This window comes from Chenopodium quinoa, unplaced genomic scaffold (assembly GCF_001683475.1).
Source record: "Chenopodium quinoa cultivar QQ74 unplaced genomic scaffold, ASM168347v1, whole genome shotgun sequence".
Taxonomy (NCBI): domain Eukaryota; kingdom Viridiplantae; phylum Streptophyta; class Magnoliopsida; order Caryophyllales; family Amaranthaceae; genus Chenopodium; species Chenopodium quinoa.
The window spans coordinates 97,709-119,248 of NW_018745461.1; the positions used below are offsets into that span (position 1 = coordinate 97,709).

Here is a 21,540-nt window from a genome sequence, read left to right on the forward strand (position 1 = left end):
TGCGATACTTTGATAAAGCCTTAACGTTTTAACACGTGACGGTAACACGTCAATGGTTCTCTACTATTTTATTTAAAGTAAGTGGTTTGAAAAAGGGAGAATTATTGGGGTGTTACAAGTAGTTCCTGACAATTTTTTCCTAAAACATTTGTCATTTTTTTTGGTGTTCAAATTCATAAGTTTCTATTACGTAAAATACTTTATTATATTTTTTTAAAGGAAGATTAGGTAAGCTTTAAATAAAGTAATATAATTAATTACTTGTTAAAAATATGTCAATTATGAACTAGATTATCATGCAAACATTATGGTAAAATTTTTACTTTTTTTTACGTAGTATTATAATCGGATTTTGCCAAAGCTATGATACTTTGGGAGAAGAATTTTCGAGTTCCCTCTAGGTTTTCTCCTTGGGAGGGTTTTTTTGGTTCCCTCTAGGGTTTCTCCCTTGGGAGGGTTTTTCTAGCCTCCATTGCTAGATTTTTCTTCTTTTTTTGAAGGTTTTCCTTCAATCTTCTCCTTCTCTCTCTTTCTCTTCCATCTCTTTTCTTTTGATCTCAATTGTAAATTTTTGTAGGGGCTTTCATCGGTATTTTTACCGGTGGTAAGCCCCCAAAAAAACTTTTTGCTTGCTTTCAATAAAAGATCACATCTTTATGATGGAGTTTGATCTACTATTAGGTTTAATTTATTTGTTTGTTTGGCTGTCAAAGTTTGAAGATTTAGGGTTTCACAATCTCCAAAAGTGTCTAGAAGGCCATATGAGTTTTTTCACCCAAACAATTATTCATATGTGGATCTCAAGCCGAATTAGTGCTAACTCATATATTTTATTGCTTCAGATGAAGATTTTTATAAAGGCGATCGTTGATCAAATCTGCAATGTAACTAGTTCTAAGGTGAATTGTATTTGTATTGGAATTTTAGATTTCCTCGGAATTGTTTGTAAGTGTCGTTTGGCTATCTTTCATTAATGAAATTCTTTCTCTTCTTGTCAAAAAAAAAATGATACTTTGGGAGAAAGAGTTAATACCAATCTAAAGCTATATCCCAATGTAACGGTTAGAATTAGTGAAATCGATACCGATTCTTAACCGTTAACCGATTTTAACCTCAATCACGATTCTGATAACTTTGGTTAATACAAACAAGTTCCGTGTTATTTTTTTTTTAATTTGTTTTAATGTAAGGAGAAGCACCCGACTGAACCTCAACCTTCAAGGTTTTTTTGGTCGGTATTTGCGAGCTAGACATTTTGAGAGTGAGGAGGGTAGGGTAAGGAATCCCCATCCTCATAGTACCTCTAGTGGGGATTAAACCCCTAACCAAACTGTTAAATGAACTACCATATTACCTACCCTTTTTCACATGAAAAACAATAAAGACATCGAACCAATTCGAAAAATTCTTGATATCATCATACACAAGCCACTTATGTGAGAAACCATGAGCCTTGTCGTCAGTGATTAGCTTGATAACCGATGCCGCTAATTGCCGCATCACCTTGCAGCCACACTCTATCAACACCCAACCTTCGAACAGCAGCCCACAAGAGGCTCCCCTGCTGATCACGCGCATCACCAAGACTCACATAGCTCTGCTAGCCAAATGCGCATCAAAATTCACCTTGATAACCTTGGATTAGTGAAGTTTGGAATATAGTCGGCTTGTTGAGTATAGTTGGTTTCTTGATTTTCTGCTGTTTGTTTGGTGAATTTGGGGGTTAGGGTTTCTGAATTGAATTTCAATGGCGACCTTGGTGAGTTCGGCAGGAACAATGCTGGCTATGCTGAGCGAGAATTCAATTGCTCTGAAGCTTCATGCTCTCTCCAATCTCAACGTTTACGCCCAATTCTTGTGGCCAGAGATCTCCACTAGCATTCCTCTCATGTATTTCTCTTACTCCTTTTTTTTTCTTTCATTTTATTAGGGTTCATTCTTTTCGTTTCCGTTTGCTTAACTATTCTACTTGAAATTCTAATTGTTTCGGGTGAAAACAATGGGACCTTGTCGAAGGTCCGATGAAGTGGAGAAGACTGGATTCGGTCCAAGTAATGTTGGGCCGAAGGTTTCCTGCACAGTAAACACACGTAAACTAGCCTCGGGGGTGTTGCCGAGGAAGGCCCCTCCGATGCTAAAGTCAGTACAGTGTGTAGAAAGAGAACACTATGCAAGAGAATTAATTGCTTGAGGCTTTGCTTTTGTGAATGTACAAATGTAATATTGATGGCTTTTATACCTTTGCATATATGGAGAAGTTGGGCCTTAGCCCAATTGGCTTGCCTTGAGGACTGATCTTTGACTTTAGCACAATTGGAGAGATGAACCTTGACTTTGGGCTTTTAATTGGATCATTTAATGCCTAGGCCCAATTGGACTAAATTGGACCCAAACAACTTGCCCCCCAGACCCGATTTGGAAGGATGACGGGTCGGGTTTGATTTAATCAGAAAAGGAGGGAAGTGAATGATTTAATTAATCCAAAAATTTGAATTTAAACCGTAATTAAACCGTAATTAAACCGTAATAATGAGATAACAACAGTTAAGGCGGATAATTGTGGAAGTTGGACGGATAATGGGCAGTTTAATCGCAAGGTCGTGTGTTTAACGGTTACTTAGTGGGGTATTTAAGAGAAATTGAAACGCGGACTCCCCGTATTCCCATTTCTGGAGATATAATTAGAGGCGCGTCATCTCTCCTCACTTATTCACCAACGCAAACCCAGAATTCTCGAGAGAACCCAAGAACCTGCATCATAACTCGCAAATTCCCCGAGCATTAAGCTTAGAAACTGAGACTCGCCACTACCAATTGGTAAATCGGCAACTTTCGCTTCAGATTAAGGTAATTTCCTTTGACTTTAGTTTATTTTTCTTCGAATTTGAACTCCTTCCCTTTTTTTCGACTTTTTTCTTCGAAATTATCAATGGCGAGAGGAGTTAGGGGTAGAGCCCGTGCTCCAAGAAGAGCAAGGCCAATTCCCGATCCCAGGAACAGGATTGGGACCTGGAATGGACAAAGAGCAGAGTCTGACCCTGCTGAAGGGATTAGGGCGACTCCAATTTCCTCGGCTCCTCCTCAGAGAACGGAGGGGCCGAGCGCTTCTGGGCGGGACGATGAAGTTCCCGCTGTCATTTGGGATATCCTTCCCGGGTTTTCAGAGTGGGAGGATGCCGAACAGTATCGGTTTGCCGAACAAATTGAGTTGCATTACGACATCCTTGAAGCTGATGGGTATTGGTGCCGAATGCCCGTGGCATCCGATAGAATCCATCGTCCACCCCCGGGGTATGTGGGGGTGTACACAAGACAACTTCAGTACGGGCTGAGGTTCCCTTTGGACGTATTCGTCCGAGACTTGCTGATCCATTACAATATTTCCCTATGTCAGCTAACTCCTATTAGCATCCGAAGGGTGATGACATACTTATGGGTCTGCAAGTTCTTCAGGTATGTGCCGAACCTGCACTGCTTCAAAAAGCTTCATCGGCTAGTGCCAAATAATCAAAGTGGGCACGGAAGTCATGGTTCTGGGTGGTATCGGATTGAGTCTCGGCCCCAGTACCTAACCATGTGGCCGAACGACTCTTCAGACAAGGACTGAAGAGGTCAATGGATTTGGGTTAGGGCACCCACGGACCCGGGCCACCCTTGCGTCTTCAGCGCTCCCCGGTACCTTGCTGAGCCTGATCCCGACATGGGAAGTTTAGGTCCCCCCGCAGATAACGGCCCAGATCCGAACCTTAATCAATAGAATATCTTCGGCAAGCTGCCGAACCGGGGGGGCAGCGGCCGAATGCAGCATATCCCGGAGACTTGGCTCCCCGATACGCATTATGTTTTCCAAGAGAACATGCTAGCAGCTGTCGGCCTCAGCCGAAAGTTTAAGGATGGTAAGCTTCTTCGGCTGGGGCCGAGGCCTTTTAATTATCTCTTTTTCTCCTCTTTCACTTCGCTTTTTTATGCTGTGCCAACCTAACTGAACTGACCTTTCCCATTTTCTTTTTCAGAGCGGGACGAGACCAACGTCGACATTAACTACGCTCGTCTTGGCGTCAACCGAGAACGAGTTGTAACTGATCGGGCCCCCTCTATCACTGAACCGAGGCATAGAGAAGTTCATCTAGACTCTTCCCACTTCCAAATTGAGGCTGTTGCTCTGTATCAGAGGCAGAAGCCTTGGTGGAAGAAGGGAGATCCCTGGTTTCAGCTGCTGGACGAAGAAGCTGAAGCTGCCCGTACGGCCAAAGAGGTTGCACGGGTTATTGAAGCTTGTGAAGGAGGAGAAGGGTCCTCCAGGGGTGCTGAAGAAGAAGCTGCAGCTAGGGCAGCTGAAGAAGACGAGGCTTTGCTGAAGACCTCGGTGAGCTTTCAGACTTAATTTTGTCTGTTTCTGTTTGTTGTTTTGTTGTTTTTGTTGTTTTTTTACTCACATTCTTCCTCCCCCCTGTCTTTTACAGTCTGAAGAGAGTAATAGACACAGAGAAGGGAAATCCCCTGTTCGTCCCGAAGACCAGATACAAGAAGAGTCCTCAGACTCAGACATGGACGAGTAGTCGCTTCAGAAAAGGCGCCGAAGAATGGCCATCATCGGCCCCCATGACTTTCAGTGGAGGCCGATGACCATCGGCGTCGAAATAAGGGAACCCGAGGAAGGCAATGGATCGCCGAGGGTTCCCCGGCCACCACCTCAATCACCTCCAAAGACCCCTCCGCCACCTCCCGAGATGGAGGTGGATCAGAAAACTCCCGAACCTAAGGGAAGGGTCCAAGAAGAAGTTCAAGAGAGTGCTGCTGAGCAAAAGAATGAGGATGTCGTGATGCCCAGTGCTGAGGGTTTCACGACATACATTGCAAGAGAGGTTGAGGCCTTTGTCCTCACCCCTGAAGAAGAAGAAGAAGTCATAATAATTGACTCTTCTGAGAAGAAGGAGGATGCTGAGCCATCCAAAGTTAAAGAAGCTCCATCGTCATCCTTTCCTTCCTTCCAGACTCTGCAATCTGGAGAAATGGGTTTCTCGGCCCCTCGAATTCCAATCCCAGATCACATCTGGGACCTTATATGGGGTCAGAACCGAGAAGGTGCTGCAGCCTACTTCGGCGATTTTGCTGGCATGTCCGAAGTAGATAGGGCAAGAATCTGGTCGCTGAAGGCCACTGCTGGGATGGGCGAATCTAGCAGATCAGTTCCTGACCCAGCCAGGTCTAACCAACTGCTGATGATGCAGGTAATTTTCCTTGCCTTTATCTCCTTTAAAATTCAGCTCTTCAATTATCATTATTATTATTTTTTTTATTTTAACTTGTGCTCCTATTTTCAGTTCGTGCACAATCAGACTCTCACTGTAGAGCTGATAGATACCCTACAAGATAGGGTGGACGCTGCCGAGCACGACAAAAAGGTAGCCAAAGAGGAGTTAAAGCTTGCTAAGCTGAAGCAAGCAGCAGCTGAAGAGAAGCAGCAGAAGGGTGAAGAATATGAGAAAAAAGCTGCTGAAGCCCTCAAAACCTTCTGCGATGCTATGGAGAAGGAAGTTTTTCCCCCACTGATGGAAGGGGAAAAATTCCTCCAAGAGCACATGGGAGTGGACATCTCCAAATTCAAGGCTACCTTTGAGAGCTGAATCTAGGAAGGAGCTGCTGCACAAGCTGAAGTGCAGCAACAGCTAGAAGCTCTTGAAGCCAGCAGAATGGCTGCTGAAGAGATGCTCCAAGCCAGGGATGTCTAACTCACAGAGGCTGCTGCTGCTGCTGAAGCTCAGAGAGCTAAGCTCCAAGAAGCTGAGGATCAGCTGATGGCCAAAAAAGAAGCAGTGGCCCAGGCTCAGACAGAGGCTTCCCAAGTTCAGCAGGAGCTGAATGAGCTGAAAGGTTCCTCCTCCAAGCTCGCCGATGAGCTGAAGAAATCCAAGGAAGACTTGGAGGAGACAAAGAAGAAGTTGGATGATGCTGAGGCTCTACTCAAAGCCCGTGTCTATACCCAGGAAGAATATGAAATGGGTTTCAGAAACGGGTTCAGAGTGTGCCGAAGAGTCTGCCTTCATGCTGAGCCGAAGTTGGACTGGTCCAAATGTGCTGAATGGGTCCAGGATCCCGAAGACCCTCATATGAAGTATGCAACTCCAGTCGAAGCTGAAATCCTTAAGGCTGAGGAAGCCGAAGAAGAAGCTGAGAGAATGGAGTTGGAGGCTGAACAGAGGGAAAGGGAGGCTCGACAGAGTGCAAAGCCTGCTTCTTCTGCTGCTGGGGCTGAGACCACCATGGGGCCCAACAATGCTGACCAGTCTGATCCTCGGGCTGAAGCATAGGAACTCGGGCAGTCGTCTTCAGAATCTTGCGGTTCATCATGCGCTCAACTTTAGACTTGCCGCTTTCTGAATTTTTGCCTTGTTTGTTTTTTGCTTCAGCTTGCCTTGTCGTACAAAACAGTTTATTTTTTTGCTTCTGTACGTATTTCGGCAGCTGTTATTTTCCGCTTGTGGGCGGCTGCCGATATAGTTTTTTAACTTATTTGAACTTGTAGCTCAATTTCTGAGCATGAATTATTAATTTGATGTTCTTTTCTTCAGCTGCTTTGTTTTTGAATGCTTTACTGTTTCTTCAATTCTGCTGAACATGAACTTGCACTGGTAGTGCTTCTTGCCCCCCCCCAGAAATTGAAGTATGGCTTCAGCTGAATAAACAATTTCTTTATTTCTTAAAAATGGGTATTCGAAACACAGGGCCAACTGAAGGCAATGCTTCGGATAATGGCTTTCTGGGATACAAGGCTCAGTTAAGGCAATATCCCAGAATTGTCCATGGACTCATGCCTTTGGAGAACAAATCTTACTGAAGCTTGACTTCAGCTGAAAGACCAGTGTTCTTTAAAAAGACGAGTTTTGTCAGCAATCTGAAACCCAGTTACCCGAAGGCGAAGGTTTCAGACGAGGCTGAATAAACAATTTCCAACAGTTGCTGTTATCCTTGATTTTCTGTCTATCATTGAAAAATGGATATCCGAAACACAGGGCCAACTGAAGGCAATGTTTTGGATAATGGCTTTCTGGGATACAAGGCTCAGTTAAGGCAATATCCCAGAATTGTCCATGGACTCATGTCTTTGGAGAACAAGTCTTACTAAAGTTTGACTTCAGCTGAAAGACCAGTGTTCTTTAAAAAGACGAGTTTTGTCAGCAATCTGAAACCCAGTTACCCGAAGGCGAAGGTTTCAGACGAGGCTGAATAAACAATTTCCAACAGTTGCTGTTATCCTTGATTTTCTGTCTATCATTGAAAAATGGATATCCGAAACACAGGGCCAACTGAAGGCAATGTTTCGGATAATGGCTTTCTGGGATACAAGGCTCAGTTAAGGCAACATCCCAGAATTGTCCATGGACTCATGTCTTTGGAGAACAAGTCTTACTAAAGTTTGACTTCAGCTGAAAGACCAGTGTTCTTTAAAAAGACGAGTTTTGTCAGCAATCTGAAACCCAGTTACCCGAAGGCGAAGGTTTCAGACGAGGCTGAATAAACAATTTCCAACAGTTGCTGTTATCCTTGATTTTCTGTCTATCATTGAAAAATGGATATCCGAAACACAGGGCCAACTGAAGGCAATGTTTCGGATAATGGCTTTCTGGGATACAAGGCTCAGTTAAGGCAACATCCCAGAATTGTCCATGGACTCATGTCTTTGGAGAACAAGTCTTACTAAAGTTTGACTTCAGCTGAAAGACCAGTGTTCTTTAAAAAGACGAGTTTTGTCAGCAATCTGAAACCCAGTTACCCGAAGGCGAAGGTTTCAGACGAGGCTGAATAAAAAACCCTTAAAGAGTAGATAGAACCGAGAAAACTTTGAAAGGATAAAAAGTTGCAAATATTTATATAAATGGCGGCTCCAAGGCCTTTCATTAGTTCAAAATGTACTTACAAAGATTGTTCTGCCCCGAAGGGTTTACACATGATATTTTTTCAGTACATCAGCGTTCCAGTGATTTTTCAACTCAGTTCCATCCAACTGCCGAAGTCGGTATGTCCCTGGCTGAAGCTCATCACAGATTTCATAAGGCCCTTCCCATGCAGCAAAGAGTTTCCCATGGATTCGGCCTTTCTGAACTGCAACAGCATTCCGAAGGACAAGGTCTCCAATTTTAAGAGGCCTTGCATGGACCCTTCGGTTATAAAATTTGCTGATTCTCTGCTTATAAGCAGCCATTCTGTCTCGGGCTGAGTCTCTTACTTTGTCGAGGAAATCGAGAGATTCCCTCATCAGTCGCTCATTCTCAGCCGAGAAGTGGTGCACTCGTAGGCTCTCAGAGCCAATTTCCACTGGAAGAACGGCTTTGGCACCATAGACCAGTTCAAAAGGTGAATAGCCCGTTGCCTCTTTTTCAGTTGTCCGAAGGGACCAAAGGGTTCCAGGGAGCTCCTCCAGCCACTTGGACTTTTGATATTCCACCCTCTTTTTGAGGGCATTTAGGATCTGTTTATTTGCAGCTTCGGCTTGTCCGTTACTTTGCGGGTGGCATACCGCTGAATATGCCAGTTTGATGCCGAACTGATCTGTATACCGCTTCAGTGGTAAGTTATCAAATTGTCTCCCATGATCGAAGACAAATACTCTCGGGATGCCAAAACGAGTGATGATATTCTGCCAGATAAATTTTCTGACAGTTTGCTCTGTAATGTTCGAGGCTGCTTCGGCCTCGATCCATTTACTGAAGTAGTCAACACCAACTATCAGCCATTTTTTCTGGTACACAGCCTCTGGAAATGGTCCTAGTATATCCAGTCCCCATTGGGCAAACGGGAGTGGATTAAGGATCGGCTGAAGATCCCTTGCTGGCTGGTGGATAACTGGAGCGTATTTTTGACATTTTTCGCATTTCCGGACCATCTCCTTAGCATCTGCGATCATGGTGGGCCAGTAATATCCAGCCCTCAATGCCTTGTGGGCTAAGGTCCTTCCCCCAATGTGGTTCCCCAGATGCCGAGGTGAACCTCCCGTAGGATATAATCTTCATCTGTTGGTCCCACGCATTTCAGCAATGGGGCTGAGAAGGACTTTTTCAGAAGTTCCCCCTGAAGACAATGAACCTTGAGCTGGTTCTCTTCATCTTGGAGGCCAAAGCTTTATCTTCGAGAGTTTCTCCCCAAAGTTTGAAAGCTAGGATGGGGTCCATCCAACTAGGCTCAGGGTCAGCGCAACACACTTCAGGTGCTTCGTCGACACTTCTCTCTCGACGCACTTCTACATATACATATCTGTTCAGCTCGGTAAGAGTTGAACTGGCAAGTTTGGAGAGTGCATCGGCTTGAGTATTCTGACCCCTTGGCAAGATAAGCTATCATGGAGGGCTCTTTGGTCTCGTAGCTGCCGCTAATCTGATATGCAACTAGCTGAGAGTCTGTTTTCAGGCAGACATGATCGGCTTCCAGGGAGATGCACAATTCTAGGCCGGCGATTGCTGCCTCATATTCGGCTTCGTTGTTCGAGGCCTTAAAAAAAAATTTAGTGCATACTCGAAGGATTTGCCTTCGGGAAAAGTTATCACTACTCCTGCCCCCGAACCGTTTTCGGTGGAAGATCCATCCGTAAACACGGTCCAGACTTTCTTTTCATTGTCTAACGCTTCTTGGTATGAGCATTCGGCCAAGAAATCCGCTAGAGCTTGAGCCTTAATGGCAGCCCTCGGACGGTAGCTGATGCTGAATTCGGTGAGCTCAAAAGCCCACTTGGCTAGCCTACCAGATTTTTCAACCTTGCCGAGAACTTTTTCCAACGGCTGATCAGTTAAGACCACTATCTGATGGCAATCAAAATAGGGCCTCAGCTTCCGAGCAGCTACTACTACCGCGAAAGCGACTTTCTCGAGTAGAGGGTAGCGAGTCTCGGCATTCGTCTGTGTATGACTGACAAAGTAGATCGGTTGCTGACTTTTGCTTTCTTCCTTCAGCAGTACTGCACTGATGGTGGCTGGGCTAACGGCCACATACAGGTACAAAGTTTCTCCTTCTGCTGGGCTAGCCAGATGCTCCCGAAGCTGTTTAAAGGCGTCGTTTTGCTCTTCCTCCCAAACGAGCTCTTTTGTTTTCGGGAGTTTCAGGGCTTTGAAGAAAGGTAACCCCTTATCCGAAGCTATGGAAATGAACCTCGAGAGGGCTGCCATTCTTCCGGTGAGCCGCTGAACATCCCGCTTTGTTTTCGGCTCAGGAAGGTCGAGCGCTGCTTTGACTTTGGAGGGATTGGCATCAATCCCCCTCTTGCTGACTATGAACCCAAGGAATTTCCCTGACTTCACGCCGAAGACACACTTCTTCGGATTCAGCTTCATTTGATGCTTTCTTAAGGTGGCGAAAGTTTCAGCCAGGTCCTTAACATGGTCCTCAGATTTTTTGCTTTTGACGATCGAATCGTCGACATAGACTTCCATGTTTCGGCCCTTTTGATCGGCAAAAACTTGATCCACCAGCCTTTGATAGGTTGCCCCCTCACTTTTCAATGCGAAGGGCATCATTTTGTAATTGTACACCCCAGCGTTCGTGACGAATGCCGTCTTTGCTCGATCGTCGGGGTGCATGAAGATCTGATGATACCCCGAGAATGCGTCCATGAAACTAAGCAAGGCATGGCCACTTGTCGAATTGACTAGCTGATCGATCCTCGGCAAGGGATAGAAATCCTTCGGACAAGCCTTATTTAGGTCCGTGAAGTCAACGCACATCCTCCAGGTACCATTGGCCTTCTGAACCATCACCACATTTGCCAGCCATTCTGGATATTGGCAAGGCTCGATGAAGCCTGCCTCCAGCAATTTTTTGACCTCGGCTGCGATGTCTCAGTTCTTATTAGCGGAGTAATTCCGCTTCTTTTGCTTAATTGGTCGACACGTTGGGTCAACATTAAGCTTATGGGAGATGAGGTCTGGACTTATCCCGGACATATCAGCTGCCGAGAAAGCAAACACATCTATGTTGTCCCGAAGGAGCTGAATAAGTTCACAACGGGTGTTCGGATCAAGGTCCATCCCGATTGTTACACATTTCTCAACGTCTCCTTCGGCCAACTCAACTGTTTCAGTCTGTTGGTCCATGTCCATTGCTGATGGACTGGACTCTTCAGAATCTGGCCTGCTGCCTATGTCAGCAGGTGTCCCAGTCTTTTTGTTCTTCGGCTGGCTCTCTGAGTCTTGCTGTTCATCTGAAGAGCTAGCCTTTTCCCTTTCGGGCCCTTTACCTCTGGGTACAGATCCTTGGGCCGAAGCACTTAGGCCTTTCGGCTTTTTTGTGCTTGGCTCTCTTTCTTTTTCTTTCTCCTCCTCATCCTTGTCGTCATTTGGGCGACTACTGGATGGCTTGAGGTAGTTGCACCTTCGGGCGTCCTTTTGGTTGCCCTATATCCTTTCGGGGAAGCCAGCGTCCGAGACGTAAATCATCAGCTGATGATAAGTTGAGACGACCCCTTGGATCTCATGAATTATGGGTCTCCCCAAAATCACGTTGTACACTGAAGGAGTGTCAATGACCAAAAATTCAATCATGACGTTCCTGGCTGCCTCATCGCAGCCGATGGTGATAGGAAGTGTCACCTTCCCATCTGGATAAGTTGAAGCCCCGTTGAACCCGGATACCGGGTAGGGTACCGGCGTAAGGTGCTTGGGCTTCAGCTTGATTTGATTGTAGGCCTTTCGGAACAGAATGTTTACTCCGCTGCCACCGTCAACAAGGACCTTACTGACGTCGTGGTTGGCCACCGTGGCGATGATCACCAACGGATCCTCGTGAGGGAACGTTATCCCCCGGCAGTCGGCGGCTGTGAACGTCATGTTCGGCACCGGCGATTGGGGAGACTGAATGTCAGCGTTGTTCACCTGGTGAGTCAAAGCCCTAAGGTGTCGCTTGTGCTCCCTCCGAGAGCATATTCCTCCCGAGATAACATTGATCGGAGAGAATTTTCCCTCCGCATTTTTACTGTTCTTCCGGGGGAAGTCGAGGTCTTGCCGAGAGTCCTTTGCTGACTTCTCGGCCTCCTTTTTCTCGCGGTGATCCGCGATGTATTTTTTCAAGTATCCCTTCCGGACCATGTCCTCGATCTGGTCCTTCAGCTGGATACACTCCTCAGTGTTATGTCCCGGAGATTCGTAGAACTCGCACCACTGATTTTTATTTTTTCGCTGATACCACTCTGGGAGTGGTCTCGGCTTTCGGTAACTCTGCTCCTCCTTCGTCACGCTGTAAATTTTGGCGCGTGGAAGAGAGAGCGGAGTGTAGGACTCGTATCTGCTTGTGTATGAGGTAGATTTTTCTTTCTTTGGGTCGCTGGCCGAAGATTGCTCCGAGGCCTTTGACTTTCCCTTTGCCTTATGGCCTTGGCCTTCAGACAAGGGTATTTGTTTTTGTTTCCCTCCCCCGAATTGAGGTTGGGTTTTCGCTTTGTTCCATTCTTCGGCTCGGATGAACTTATCCGAGGCATTCAGAGCTTCCTCCAAGGTCTGCGGGGTATGCATGACCATGAAGTCTAGGAACTTCCCGGGCTGAAGGCCATTCTGCATTGGAAAAACGGCTAGCCCCTGGTCCAGCTGAGAGACGCTGGATGACTCGTTACTGAAACGGGTCAGATAGTCTCGGAGGCTTTCGGTTTCCCCCTGTTGCAGACTCATGAGTTCTGCAGTAGTCTTCTCTCGGCGGTTTGTCGTGGAAAACTTGCTCCTAAATTTGGAGGACAGATCATCCCACCCTGTTATGGAGCCTTGCTTTACTCCCTTGGAGATCCACGCACGCGCGACCCCCTTGAGAGTGGTTGGGAAATATTTGCACCAAGTCGCTTCGGATCTGGGGCAAAGATGCATATGAGTCTCATACGAGGCCACGTGGTCCTTCGGATCCGAGGTCCCGTCATATGTGATGTGCGACGGTATTTTAACCGTGGGCACGTGCTCTTCCAGTATCCATTGCTCGAATGGCGAACTGGCGGGTAGCATAACGGCCTTACCCTTGTTCCTGGCCGAAGGGACCGCGCTCCGCCCTCTTAGAGAGGTAGGAGTGGTTTTCGTCCCTGGCTGGGAAGTCTGGGCCTCGGCCGCAGGGAACGAGAGGCGACTGTGCACGCTCGGTTCCTTGCCGCCGAGTCGGTCGAGGACGCTTCGGCGAACAGTCTCAGGTTGTTCTCGGTGAGTAGATTCTGGCCGAGAAGCTGAGCTGCTGCTCTTATGCGTTTCTCATCGGGAGGATGAGGATCCTTTGAAAAATTGAGGGTTCTTTTTCCTCTCTTTTTCAGTTTTCCAGGTATCCTCTTCCCACTCTTCCAGTTCCCGGAAGGAAGGAAGCTTCCCACCATCATGGTCTAGCTTCCTCCGTTGATGCCCTCTTTCCTCCATGAGCACTGTTAGCGCTCTTGCCACCTCCTCCGAGCTGGGCCCCGTCAAAGGGGTCCTCGGCCGAGTATGGGAATGAGAGCGCACATTCGATGGTTGGCTTTGGGGCACCGAATGTGTCCTATGATCGGACTCACCCCTGCTAGACCGAGAGTGACTCGGCCTATGATGAGAGTTATGAATTACGGGAGAAAGGGAATCCTCCCTGTATGATCCTCCCCCCGAGCTGGCACCCTTGGGAGAGTTCCGGTCCGGCGAGGGTGATAGTGTAGGGGTTTTAGGCTTTTCGCCTGCTCCTTGACGGAGGCCTTTTCTCTTGCGGTTCTTAGCCATTGCTACTAAGATAATTGCAAGATGATCTTGGTTAGAAATTTGGCTTAAAGATTTTTGAAAGTCCTCCCCACAGACGGCGCCAAATTGTTTCGGGTGAAAACAATGGGACCTTGTCGAAGGTCCGATGAAGTGGAGAAGACTGGATTCGGTCCAAATAATGTTGGGCCGAAGGTTTCCTGCACAGTAAACACACGTAAACTAGCCTCGGGGGTGTTGCCGAGGAAGGCCCCTCCGATGCTAAAGTCAGTACAGTGTGTAGAAAGAGAACACTATGCAAGAGAATTAATTGCTTGAGGCTTTGCTTTTGTGAATGTACAAATGTAATATTGATGACTTTTATACCTTTGCATATATGGAGAAGTTGGGCCTTAGCCCAATTGGCTTGCCTTGAGGACTGATCTTTGACTTTAGCACAATTGGAGAGATGAACCTTGACCTTGGGCTTTTAATTGGATCATTTAATGCCTAGGCCCAATTGGACTAAATTGGATCCAAACACTAATTTTTACGTATTATTTCAGAGAAAGTTTGTATGAAGATGAAGAATTCTCTCAGCGACCTCTGGCCGGATTAGTTGTCTCTAAGGTAAATCTTCAATCTTAACATAGTTTATTATGCATCTTCTGATTTTGTTAGAAGGGTATAGATCCATTTATGCTTCTCTATTTTATTCAATCCCCAAATTGGTAGAAGCACAATCATATGTCTATTTCATTCAATCCGAAACACAATGATATGTTTACGCTGTCTATTTTCTGGTTGTGTTCCGGTGAAATTTAGATTTTACAAACAAGTATTATTTTTAAATAAAACTTTTTAAATGTTTGCTCTCTTTGCAGGTTTTCTATTTTTTGGGTGAACTGAATGATTCTTTGGCATATGCACTGGGAGCTGGGCCATTATTTGATGTTTCTGAGGATTCTGATTATGTTAGGACCCTTCTCGGTAATTATGCTTCTCTTATACTCCCTCCGTTCCCTTTTGATAATCCCTTATAGGCAAATTTTAGTCCCACAATATTCACCCTATTTGGTTTTTCCAACAACCATTAATATTAATTTTTTACTAAAATTCCTTCCAATTTGCAACAATATTTGTGCAAATTTAAATTTCCCATGTAAATTTTGTTTTCCCATGTACTTTTATTACTTTCTCTCTCTACTTTTGTGCATATTCAACGTCAATTTACTTTTTCAATGTACTTAAACTATTCTTATTTGTATTTATTAATTCCCGTGAAAAATACCATAAGAGACTATAAAAAAGAGACGGAGGGAGTATGTAGTAATGATTCTTGGTGACTAATGGCTATCATCAGTAAATCATAAAATGTTGTTGGATATTGGTGGAACTTGACTAGCCCTTGATTAAAGCTAATTCATTCTTTCAGACAAAGCCATTGATGAGTATGCTAGTCTTAGAAATAAAGCAGCAGAGTCAAAGGAAGAAGCTGTCAACATTGATCCCAGGCTAGAGGCAATCGTGGAGAGAATGTTGGAGAAGTATGAATTTTACTTTTTGTGCATATTACACTCTATGCCTCAATGGCATGCTGTTTCTAATTAAATGCACATTTTCATATTAGGTGCATTTTAGATGGAAGGTATCAGCAAGCTATGGGAATGGCAATTGAGTGCCGAAGATTAGATAAACTTGAGGAGGCAATAATGAGGAGTGATAATGCTCCTGGAAGTCTGTCATACTGCATTAATGTTTCCCATTCCTATGTTAGTCGTAGAGGATATCGGCAGGAGGTGAGAAATTTTTCATGCTTGTCATACCAAAACTTGGACTTTAGCATATTAGATTGTGCTTTATGAACTTGTTATTATTTTTCATTATATGCTCTGCATGAAATGGTGATTGGGATTGTCATAATGGGGCCAGTTAATACATCTTTCTTGCTCCATACTTCCATAGTCTGTTGCACCTTGCCTGCCTGTTTAATGGTTTGGAAATTCTGGCTATTGAGAAGACTAGAGAAACAACTAGTTTTACAGAATCATGGCGCAAACTGTAGCTGCAAACTGTAGTGATTTCCATCTGTAAAGGGCTGTTTAATCTTATGTTGTCTGGATTATAAATAATTAGAATTGTTGCCATGGGTCATAATCATTACATTGGGAAATAGCTTTAGATGAATGACGTATTGCAGAGTGCTTTTCTTTTTAATCACAATTTTTCGTCTTTAAACGTATTAGGTAGACATATAGTAAGACATATAGTTTGAATGTGCGTGTGTTTTTCTGTAATACAGTGCGACACTGCCACATATAAACACATTCTTGATCACCACTGCCCCTGTTCCTTTTGGGAATGAGCTGGGGTGGGGAAGTGAACGCTCATTTTATTTTAGTATAATTGTTTCTTGTAGAATAGATAATTGTACATTATTAATTTTTTATTGAGCATGTCAATTTAGTTCTCAGCCCATGCTCTTGTGCCTAAGGTTATGGTCATGCTTTTGTTTTCACTTTTGAAGTGTTCATTCTCCCTAGCTCCTTCCCCTGCCATTCTGCTGTCCATTTCGACCCCCGCACCACACTCACATCACTTGAATAGGTTTATCTTAATTAATCCAATATAAGAGCTTTCCAAGTTTTCAGTACAAAACACCACCAAAGAAAATGACAACTTTGAATCACCTTCTCTTTTGCATTGCCTTTAAAAATTACCATCTGTCAGATCTTTTAACCCAAAAAAATCCAGGGGATGAAGAAATCTGTCATTTTCCGTGCTTTAAAATCCACACAAAAAGCAGAAATGTTACCATTGCATGCATACCTAATGTGGCAAGTATGTTTCTTGTTCTAGCATATCGGTCTTATTGTTATTCACCAGGTTTGTATAATGATAAAAATAATTGCAGAAAATATTATCTCTCTCCGTTTCAATTTGATAGTCCCATATTAATTTTTTATATTCAAACTTGTAAAACTTTGACCAAAAATTTACATTAATATATACAAAAAATATAGTCATGTGATGTATTATTAGATTTGTCTCAATGTGTAGTTTCATAATCTCAAATTTTTTATAATTATTGTTGATATATAATTAAAGATAATGATGGTCAAAGGAGCATCTTAAATACTCCATCCGTTTCGTATTAATCACAACGCTAGGTGTTGCACAAAGTTTAATGAAAATTATAGTGTGTGGACCAAAAGTGAATTTTATATTATAAAGTATTGTTAGTGGGGATATATTTAATTGTTAGTGGGAGAGAGTATAAGTGGAGTTGGTAGGAGAGAGAAATAATAAAATAGTAATGGACCCTTACCAATTAAAGTAGTGTTGCAATTATTATAAAACGGATGTAAAAGGAAAGTGTTGCGATTATTTCGAAACGAAGGGAGTATCGTGCAAAGTCAAAATGGGACTAACATTATGAAACGGAGGGAGTACTTTTTGTAACTTGACATGTGTCAATGGGCATACATAGGCAAACTGATATTAGAATATAAGTAGGACTATTAAAAGCATTTATTAATTGTATTATTAAATGTATGTATGATGACTAGAGTTAGAATCTAAAAAATACTCTCTTTGTCCACGTACAATCTTCTTGTTACTTATAATAGAAAATTTTCCTATTCAACCCACCCTACTAAATTCCTTAATATGCATGCCAAAGCCTAATTGGAAGATTTTTCATGAACGGAGACACAAATGAACCACAGTTTTTCGAATTAGAATTCTCATGCTTCGTGATTATTAAATATATTATGCATTTTTTCCTTTTACTATTATATTGTGAAATTTGAGCCTGCATGGTTTTGCATTTACAACAGTTACAATGTTAGTCGTGGAATTACATTCTTCAGATATAGCTCATTCCCAAAATGAACCACATTTGTCTTATACTTTTATATATTAACCTGTTTTGCCTTTTCAGGTGCTTCGTCTGCTTGTTAGAGTGTATCAGAAGTTGCCATCGCCAGATTATTTGAGCATTTGTCAGTGTCTTATGTTTTTGGATCAACCAGAAGTTGTTGCCGGCATTCTGGAAAAACTTCTCCGTGCAGAGAATTTGGAAGATACTTTGCTTTCATTTCAAATAGCTTTTGATCTTGTCGAAAATGAGCATCAGGCGTTTCTTTTAAACGTGAGGGATCGTCTTTCAAGGCCAAAAGTTTCTTCTCCAGAGGTGCCCATATCCAGGGAACCAGAGCCCTCTCAGACTGAAAATACAATTGCTTCTGAGGATGTGCAAATGGATGAAGGGACTCGCGTCTCAGAAACAGTTGTGGGTGAAATGGATCCTACTGAAGCTAGATATGCTGAAAGATTGACCAAAATTAAAGGGATACTGTCTGGAGAGACTTCCATCCAGCTGACTCTGCAGTTTCTATATAGTCACAACAAGTGCGACATTGCAATTTCTATACTGTTCAACAAATTTATGTATTTTCTTACTCAAGTTCTGCTTTAAATCTCTCTCTCTCTTTTTTTTTTTTTTTTTTTTTTTGGGATTTAGGTCGGACCTCCTGATTCTCAAGACCATAAAGCAGTCCGTTGAGATGAGAAATAGTGTTTGTCATAGTGCAACCATATATGCGAATGCAATTATGCATGCTGGTACTACAGTGGATACCTTTCTTAGGGAGAATTTGGTAATATTTTCATCTTTACCCAGTAGGCAATGGCAATTAGGAGCAAAAATGGGAAAGTATTGTACTCTTAACGGTTTTTGACTTTATTTTTCAGGACTGGCTAAGTAGGGCCACAAACTGGGCCAAGTTCAGTGCAACTGCTGGATTGGGTGTTATTCACAGAGGCCACTTGCAACAGGGCCGGTCACTAATGGCACCTTACTTGCCACAGGGTGGGGCTGGAGGCGGTGGCAGTCCATACTCTGAAGGTGGAGCACTGTATGCTCTTGGTTTGATCCATGCGAACCATGGGGAGGGTATCAAACAATTCCTTCGTGATAGCCTACGCAGTACTAATGTTGAGGTGTGGTGTTTTATTCGATAAAAGTGTAATTGTCTTTCCGTTTAGTATAGTTTGATTAAATACACTACATTTGTGTTTAAATCTTGTCATTACAGGTCATACAACATGGTGCCTGCTTAGGGTTAGGATTAGCAGCTCTTGGAACAGCAGATGAAGATATATTTGAGGACATAAAAAATGTGCTCTATACAGATAGCGCTGTTGCTGGTGAAGCTGCTGGCATCAGCATGGGATTGCTTATGGTTGGTACAGCTAGTGAGAAGGCCGGTGAGATGCTTGTTTATGCACATGAAACCCAGCATGAGAAGATAATTAGGTAAAGCTAGATGTGTATCTGTTGTATTATTTGGTGATCCATCCCTTTTTTCTCATATGATTATGTGGCATTTCCAGGGGATTGGCATTAGGTATAGCTCTTACTGTTTATGGAAGAGAGGAGGAAGCTGACACACTTATTGAGCAAATGACTCGGGACCAAGATCCTATACTACGTTATGGTGGTATGTATGCATTGGCTTTGGCTTACAGTGGAACATCAAATAACAAGGCCATCCGGCAGCTGCTACACTTTGCAGTGTCGGATGTGAGTGATGATATTAGGTGAACTGCAGTTTTGGCTCTTGGTTTTGTCTTGTATTCTGAACCAGAACAGGTTGGTTTTTACCTTTTCTCTTGATTCTTTGTTTTAGATACGAAAAATTCTGCTTAAACAAGGTATGACAATAGAGGATAAATACTACTGAGAAGAGCATTGTAAAGACATATATCAAGTCAGTCATGCTGATATTGGGTAACATCCCTATAGGATAGCACCAAAGGGCAGTAAGGTGGACTATTTATACATATCCTAGCCCTCTGTACTCTTATGTCTAAGTGTTCTATATGCAAAACATAAAGAATAACTTAACAAGTTGGTCCTTCCTTTTCTTACTAATCCCGAGAATAACATAATCAATTTGCAAAGCTAAAAACTCCAGGATTAGTAGTATTATTAATACCTTAATCTTATAGAGTCTGCTGTACCCATTTTTATTTATTTATTTTTTTTAATAAATCTAAAACTCTGTTCTTTTTTATCTATTCTAGATCCTTAATAATCAAATGCTGTACATGCTTGACCTAGTGTAAAAAAAAAAAAAAAAAAAAAAAAAATTTGCTTCAATATTTTTGGTGGTTCATATTAATGAATAGGTAATAAGGTAGTCTTGAATATCTTGGGGATTGAAGTGTAGTATTATATAAACCTGCAGCATTAAGCAATTTGATGATTTATGGTCTGTACTGGTAGCTGTTATTCTCTGTTAAAATTCACACTTGAGTGGTTTTATCTTGACAGACACCTCGTATTGTGTCCCTGCTGTCTGAGTCCTACAATCCACATGTTTGATATGGTGCAGCCTTGGCAGTTGGCATTTCTTGTGCCGGCACTGGTCTTAGCGAGGCCATATCTTTATTAGAGCCCTTGACATCAGATGTCGTTGATTTTGTCTGGCAAGGTGCCCTGATTGCTATGGCCATGGTTATGGTTCAGATTACTGAGGCTATGGATTCTCGTGTTGGAACATTTAGGTAATAATTGTATCTATCATCTCCTTTTTTGTCCTTTCATAGTTTCATGTCCGTTATCATATAGTATTTTTTTTAGGCGACAATTGGAGAAGATAATTCTTGACAAGCATGAAGATACCATGAGCAAGATGGGAGCTATTTTGGCATCTGGGATTCTTGATGCGGGTGGAAGGAATGTGACAATTAGGCTGCTGTCTAAGTCAAAACATGACAAAATTACTGCGGTGGTTGGTCTGGCTGTTTTTAGCCAGTTTTGGTACTGGTATCCTCTCATTTATTTCATAAGCTTGTCATTCTCCCCTACAGCTTTTGTTGGGTTGAACTATGACTTGAAAGTTCCAAAGTTTGAGTTTTTGTCTCACGCAAAACCCTCCTTGTTTGAGTATCCAAAGCCAACATCTGTACCCACCACTACATCGGCAGTGAAACTTCCCACTGCTGTATTATCAACGTCAGCAAAAGCCAAAGCTAGAGTGAAAAAGGAGACAGAGCTTAAAGAGAAGTCTGTTGGTTCAGAGCCCTCAGCTTCTACATCTGCCACTGGAAAAGGAAAGTCGTCTACAGAGGAGGGAGACTCTATGCTGGTATGTCATTCATGCTCCACACTTCATTAGTGTTTATATGGGTAACTGGATCATCTGACGTGGTTTGTTTCCTTGCAATTGGCAGGTTGATAATCTGCCAGAAAAAAAGGTTGAGCCAGAACCTTCTTTTGAAACCTTAACTAATCCTGCTAGGGTAGTTCCTGCTCAAGAGAAATTCATCAAGTTCTTAGAGGGAAGCAGATATATGCCTGTGAAGTTGGCTGCCTCTGGTTTTGTCCTTCTGAAAGATTTGCGTCCTGAGGAGCCAGAGGTATTGTCTCTTACAGATGCACCTGCTTCTGCAGCAACAAATGCTGCTGCTGGGTCCACTGCACCAGTGCAACAGGGAACTGTGGCTGCCATGGCTGTTGATGAGGAACCTCAACCCCCACAGCCTTTTGAGTACACATCATAATTTCTCTGTTCAAGTGTGACATGGTTCATGTGGCATTGTACCTTGTTATTCTGATGGTGATTGACAATGTATATTGTGCCTTGAGTTTGGTGCAGAAGTTCACGAACTGGGTTGTTTTGGATTGCCCCCCACTTGGATATTCACCCCCACCTAATCCCCACCCAAGACCCCCCTAATCCTCTCAAATACACAATCATAATTAATAGGATTACAATTTAAAAAATAAACATTCTTAATATTACACGTCTTTTTTATAATAAGTGTAATACAAAATATTAGAATTAATATTTTATTTCATATAATTATTTTATAAAATGAT

At 43.2% G+C, this 21,540-nt stretch overlaps 1 pseudogene; it reads left to right on the top strand.

Annotated features, from left to right (window-relative positions):
* The first annotated feature begins 1,682 nt into the window (after positions 1-1,682).
* LOC110714880 lies at positions 1,683-21,368 on the top strand (annotated as a pseudogene).
* The last annotated feature ends 172 nt before the right edge of the window (positions 21,369-21,540 follow it).